This window comes from Cervus canadensis, chromosome 2 (assembly GCF_019320065.1).
Source record: "Cervus canadensis isolate Bull #8, Minnesota chromosome 2, ASM1932006v1, whole genome shotgun sequence".
NCBI classification, from domain to species: Eukaryota; Metazoa; Chordata; class Mammalia; order Artiodactyla; family Cervidae; genus Cervus; species Cervus canadensis.
This window is the reverse complement of record NC_057387.1, coordinates 37,788,781-37,795,950: the sequence shown is the minus strand read 5'-3', so window position 1 is coordinate 37,795,950 and position 7,170 is coordinate 37,788,781. Positions and strand designations below refer to the sequence as shown.

The following is a 7,170-nucleotide window of genomic DNA, read 5'->3' as shown; positions in this document are numbered from 1 at the left end:
TACCATCTGAGCCACCTGGAAAGTCCCAGTTACCCATTACTGCACAACAAATTAATCTCCAAAAACTCAATCCCCTAAATGAAGGACTAAAACAGTAAAAATTAGTATCTTACAGTTTCTATGAGTTAGAAATTCATGAATAACTTGGTTGACTGGTTAGTCACATGGCCTCTCATGAGAGACCTGATAGGGGCTGCAGGTATCTGCTGACTAGACAGGAGATAGAGGATCTTCTCATAAGATGGGTCACTCACAGGGCTTTTGGCATAAGGCATAAGTGGATCTCTTCATAGTATACCAAGTGACCTCATGACATAGCAGCTGGCTTCCCCTAGCCACATAATCCAAGACAGAACAAGAAGTAAATGTCATCATTTCTATTATGTCTTAAACTTGTAAATCATATACCCATCACTTCTGTCATATTTTATAGGTCACACAAGCCAATTATGACACAATATCAGAGAGAACTACACAATAATGTGAATATCCAGAGTCAGGGACCATGGGGGTCACTTTGAACAGTGACCATCACAGGAAAAGTGGACTTTATTATGTCACTACACACTTCAGTTTTCACTACAGAATTTTAATTGTAGAGTCAGTGAGTTTCAAAGAAGAGGTAATTTTATTGATTCAGGTACTATGAAATATTTCTCTGAGTTTAACTCTTTAATTGCTATATCTACCGATTTCTGGGATTCCAGTCAATTTGGGGGCTGGGAGATGTGTGGAGATTAGCTTCTTTCAGCTCTTAAAAAAGACTGCCAAGGAAAAAGGGAGCAGCTGAGTCTCTTCCTCACCACTCTGGTGCTACTGTGTGTCTGCCCGCTTCCTGTCCCACATCCTGCCTCTCCTGTCTCATGGTGACCAGAGTAAGGTAGCCATAATGCTGATGCTGGCAAGCCAACTGAATCAGGATAATCATCTCAGAGTTCCAAGCATAGACATGGCCTCTGACTCCACCCATCAGGATTCTGTGAGAGACAGGCTACTTGTTACAGAGGTTGAAACTAATTTACCTTGTAGGTATAAAATGCATTTTCTTCATCCAAGCAAGCTTCATTGCTTTCAGCTAACTGTAAACTCCAGGATTTGTTGTTGTTGTTTTGTGTTTTTTGATAGATGAGCGTTACTACCAGAGTAGAAAATTTGTTTGAAATTGAAGTTCCTGATGCGTATAACGTGGTGCCTCCCACAGTGAGATGCTTCACCAGGTTATAGCAGGTTATAGAACCCCAACATCACAGAGACAGGTGAAATATGTCTAGGTTTATTGCAAGAACGTTCAATTGACAGCACTGGCTGGGCTCCCAGGAGGACATTGAGGAATGTTGTTTGGAGATTCAACTCTTTGTTAACTGATCTTTTGAATTTTGATTATCCACCAAATATTGAAGCTGCAGAACATCATTTTCAGGACAAGGATGGCTTCCAGAATAAAGTTGAAGACAGCATGAAGTGTTGTGCCAGAGGATAGGAGAAGACTACAGCACTGTGTACTGTGTGTATTAAGTTTGTCTCCAACTGAAAAAAAAGGAAGCCTCTTCCCCAGTCCTCAGGCTCCCCTCAGTCCCACTGGGTCCTCCAGAGTCCTGTGTGTATGTTGTCCTGAGGAAGAACCTCTTCACACAGCCCGTGGCAGATAGAGAGTTCCATATAAATACAGCAAGATAATGTGTTTGGGGTTATCAAGAGTCATTCACTTACCTTAACATGCTTACCTTTTTTGAAATTGTACTGTATAGGTTGTTGATGAGATCTTTGAGAAGTTGTCATGAACTCAGAATTGAGGCTAAAGCATGCTTCTTTCCCTTTTCCCAGAGTCAGTCCCAAAGTCAGTCTCCTGCACTGATGCTACTGATGTGCTCAGTGTAGCTTACAGATGGCTGGTTAGAAACTCATTACAAACTGTGACTGGATGCAAAAATGTTAGTTCCTTTCTGGAATATTATCCCTGCCCAGATGCCATGAAACTGCCCAGTCACCATAAATCTCTTTCCAAAATGTGTATTTTCTTTCATATAAGTATATTTTGGAATAGATTTGGTATTTATATGATTTAATACTTTAATAATTTTTTCTATTCTCATTTAATTTGTATCTTCATTGTGCAGAGCAGACAGAAAGATGCTGAGTCAAGCAACTATTGAGGAGAAATACAAAGAAACTATCAAAGAAAAAATGACTGGCAAAAGCACTGCTGATAATTTCTATATCTTCATATTTCCAAGGCAGGATCAAGCAAATGGGCTGGTGAGAACTGGTAAGAATGAAAGGGTAAGATGAGAAGTTCATACCGTTTGGTTGTCAGCATGAGAGTTGCTAACACTTACATGCCAATGTCTGAAGGAGGAAAAATGCAGAAATATGCTGAGTATCCAAGAGAAATGATGTGTGTTCAAGTCCAAGTACCTTCTTGGACTTTCCTGATGGAAAGCATGTATATTCAGAAAATACCAGCAGAGGAAAGAGTGTCTAGTTGGAGCAGAGTGAACAAGGAAAAGTGCAAAAGGATGTAAGCCATAAAGTGGAATGGGGGACCAGATCATGTCCCCCATTTTTATAGGCAATTATAAAGACACTGAATTTTACTTTGATATAAGAGGATTTTTTTTTTTTTTGATATAAGAGGATTTTTAAGGGTTTTAAGTAAATTAAAAACATTAAAAATACTTTAAGGAATAAAGAGTGAATGTAGAGAAATAGAATAAGATGGTAATACAATGATAAAGGCAAGAAATGATGGTTGGTTGAACTATAATAGTATATTAAAAGTTGGTGAGGAAAGATCAATACTTGATATAATCTGATGGTAGACAACATACTTCTGAATTGGATGTGAAGTATCTGAGAAACAGATAAGCCACAGATGATATCAGGATATGTACCTTGAGCTCCTAAAGTAAGGGAAAAATTTTTAAAGAAAGACCATTCTTTATTAGTGGTGGGGGAGTCAAGAGATTGGTTGTGAACTTGTTACATTATTTAAACAAGCTAAATATCAAGCTAAACATTCCTTTATTTGGGCTTCCCAGGTGGCGCTAGTGGTAAAGAATCCATCTGCCAATGCAGGAGACGAGATGTGGGTTGCATCCCTAGGTTGGGAAGATATCTTGGAGGAGAGCATGGCAACCCACTCTGGTATTCTTGCCTGAAAAATTCCATGAACAGAGGAACCTGGCAGGCTACAGTCCATGGGGTCACGAAGAGTCGAACACGACTGAAGCAACTTAGCACACATGCAAACATCTGGGGGAATTTTGAATATGCAATTTGATGTACCAAACCTATACATTCTGAGATGTAGAGGAATCAGATATGTGGTTGGGAAAGAGACAGGGTGGTGTCTCAGAAGCCAAATATAGGAAGTGAGTCAATAAAATAGAACTATCAAATGGCACTAAAGGTTTGAGTATGGTGAGAACTGGATTTAGTTTAGTCACGTTATTGTCACTACCCAACCAACAATCTTCATTTTATGTGAGGAGAGACTGCAGTCCTACTGGAATAGATTAAAGAGAATTCAGTTCAGCTCAGTCTCTCAGTCATGTCTGACTCTTTGTGACTCCATAGACTGCAGCACACCAGGCCTCCCTGTCCGTCACCAACTCCTGGAGTTTACTCAAACTCATGTCCATTGAGTCAGTGATGCCATCCAACCATCTCATCCTCTGTTGTCCCCTTCTCCTCCTGCCTTCAATCTTTCCCAGTGTCAGGGCTTTTTTCAAATGAGTTAGTTCTTCACATAAGGTGGCCAAAGTATTGAAGATTCAGCTTCAGCATCAGTCTTTCCAATGAATATTCAGGACTGATTTCTTTTAGGATTGACTTGTTGGATCTCCTTGTGGTCCAAGGGACTCTCAAAAATCTTCTCCAACACCACAGTTCAAGCATCAATTCTTCAGCACTCAGTTTTCTTTATAGTCCAACTCTCACATCCATACATGTCTATTGGAAAAAACCATAGCTTTGGCTAGACAGACCTTGGTCGCCTAAGTAATGTCTCTGCTTCTTAATATGCTGTCTATGTTGGTCACACCTTTTCTTCCAAGGAGCAAGTGTCTTTTAATTTCATGGCTGCAGTCACCATCTGCAGTGATTTTGGAGCCCAAAAAAATAAAGTCTCTCACTGTTTCCATTGCTTTCCCATCTATTTGAGATGAAGTGATGGGACCAGATGCCATGATCTTAGTTTTCTGAATGTTGAGTTTTAAAGCCAACTTTTTCACTCTCCTCTTTCACTTTCATCAAGAGGCTCTTTAGTTCTTTTTAACTTTGAGCCATAACGGTCAGGTCATCTGTGTATCTGAGGTTATTGATATTTCTCCTGGAAGTTTTGATTCCAGCTAGTGCTTCATCCAGCCCAGCATTTCTCTTAATGTACTCTGTATATAAGTAAAATAAGCAGGGTGACAATATACAGCCTTGAAGTGCTCCTTTCCCGATTTGAAACCATGTTGTTCCACATTCAGTTCTAACTGTTGCTTCTTGACCTGCATACAGATTTCTCAAGAGGCAGGTCAGGTGGTCTGGTATTCCCATCTCTTTCAGAATTTTTCACAGTATGTTGTCATCCACACAGTCAAAGGCTTTGGCATAATCAGTAAAGCAGAAATAGATGTCTTTCTGGAACTCTCTTGCTTTTTCGATGATCCAACCGATGTTGGCAATTTGATCTCTGTTTCGTCTGCCTTTTCTAAAACCAGCTTGAACATCCTGAAGTTCACAGTTCACATACAAGTCATTGAAGCCTGACTTGGAGAATATTGAGCGTTACCTTGCTATTGTGTGAGATGACTGCGATTGTGCAAAAGTTTGAGCATTCTTTAACATTGCCTTTCTTTGGGATTGGAATGAAAACTGAACTTATCCAGTCCTGTGGCCACTGCTGAGTCTTCCAAATTTGCTGGCATATTGAGAGCAGCACTTTCACAGCATCATCTTTTAGGATTTCTTGGTGTGGTGGGGTTCAAATAAATTTTATAGTTTTTTTTTCTTTTCATTTTAATTGGAGGCTAATTACTTTACAATATTATAGTGGTTTGTGCCATACATTGACATGAATCAGCTGTGGGTGTACATGAGTTCCCCATCCTGAACCCCCTTCCCACCTCTCTCCCCATCCCATCCCTCAGGGTCATCCCAGTGCACCAGCCTGAGCACCCTGTCTCATGCATCAAACCTGGACTGACAATCTGTTTCACATATGATAATATACATGTTTCAATGCTATTCTCTCAAATTATCCCAACCTCGCCTTCTCCCACAGAGTCAAAAAGACTGTTCTATACATCTGTACCTTTTTTGCTGTCTCGCATATAAGGTCATCACTACCATCTTTCTAAATTCCATATTTATGCCTTAGTATACAGTATTGTGTTTCTCTTTCTGACTTACTTCACTCTGTATAATAGGTTCCAGTTTCATCCACCTCGTTAGAACTGATTCAACTGTATACTTTCTAATGGCTGAGTAATATTCCATTGTGTATATGTACCACAGGTTTCTTATCCATTCTCTGCTGATGGGCATCTAGGTTGCTTCCATGTCCTGGCTATTATAAACAGTGCTGCGATGAACATTGGGGCACACGTGTCTCTTTCAATTCTGGTTTTCTTGGTGTGTATGCCCAGCAGTGGGATTGCTGGGTCATATGGCAGTTCTATTTCTAGTTGTTTAAGGAATCTCCACACTGTTCTCCATAGTGGCTGTACTAGTTTGCATTCCCACCAACAGTGTGAGACAGTTCCCTTTTCTCCACACCCTCTCTAGCATTTATTGTTTGTAGACTTTTGGATAGTAGCCATTCTGACCGGTGTGAGATGGTACCTCATTGTGATTTTGATTTGCATTTCTCTGATAATGAGTAATGTTGAGCATCTTTTCATGTGTTTGTTAGCCATCTGTATGTCTTCTTTGGAGAAATGTCTGCTTAGTTCTTTGGCCCATTTTTTGATTGGGTGGCTTATTTTTCTGGAATTGAGCTGAAGGAGCTGCTTGCATATTTTTGAGATTCATTCTTTGTCAGTTATTTGGTTGTTATTATTTTCTCCCATTCTGAAGGCTGTCTTTTCACCTTGCTTATAGTTTCCTTTGTTGTGCAAAAACTTTTATGTTTAATTAGGTCCCATTTATTTATTTTTGCTTTTATTTCCATTACTCTGGGAGGTGGGTCATAGAGGATCCTGCTGTGATTTGTGTCAGAGAGTGTTTTGTATATGTTTTCTTCTAGGAGTTTTATAGCTTCTGTTCTTATGTTTAGATCTTTAATCCATTTTGAGTTTATTTTTGTGTATGGTGTTAGAAGGTGTTCTAGTTTCATTCTTTTACAAGTGGTTGACCAGTTTTCCCAGGGCTATGTGTTAAAGAGATTGTCTTTTCTCCATTGTATATTCTTGCCTCCTTTGTCAAAGATAAGGTGTCCATAGGTGCATGGATTTCTCTCTAGGCTTTCTATTTGGTTCCATTGATGTATATTTCTGTCTTTGTGTCAGTACCATACTGTCTGGATGACTGTTGCTTTGTAGTATAGCCTGAAGTCAGGCAGATTGATTCCTCCAGTTCCATTCTTCTCTCTCAAGTTTGCTTTGGCTATTTGAGGTTTTTTTGTATTTCCATACAAATTGTGAAATTATTTGTTCCATTTCTCTGAAAAATACCATTGGTGGCTTGATAGGGATTGCTTTGAATCTGTAGATTGCTTTGTATAGTATACTCATTTTCTCTATATTTATTTTTCCAATCCATGAACTTGGTATATTTCTCCATCTATTTGTGTTATCTTTGATTATTTTCATCAGTGTTTTATAGTTTTCTATCTATAGGTATTTTGTTTCTTTAGGTAGGCTTATTCCTAAGTATTTTATTCCTTTTGTCCAATGGTGAATGGAATTGTTTCCTTAACCTCTCTTTCTGTTTTCTCATTGTTAGTGTATAGGAATGCAAGGAAGTTCTGTGTGTTAATTTTATATCCTGCAACTTTACTATATTCATTGATTAGCTCTAGTAATTTCCTGGTGGGGTCTTTAGGGTTTTCTATGTAGAGGATCATGTCATCTGCAAACAGTGAGAGTTTTACTTCTTCTTTTCCAATCTGGATTCCTTTTATTTCTTTTTCTGCTCTGATTGCTGTGGCCAACACTTCCAAAACTATGTTGAATAGTAGTG

At 39.1% G+C, this 7,170-nt stretch overlaps 1 pseudogene; it reads left to right on the top strand.

The window, feature by feature from the left end:
- Window positions 1-889: 889 nt before the first annotated feature.
- On the top strand, window positions 890-1,480 carry LOC122428728 (annotated as a pseudogene).
- Window positions 1,481-7,170: the final 5,690 nt, after the last annotated feature.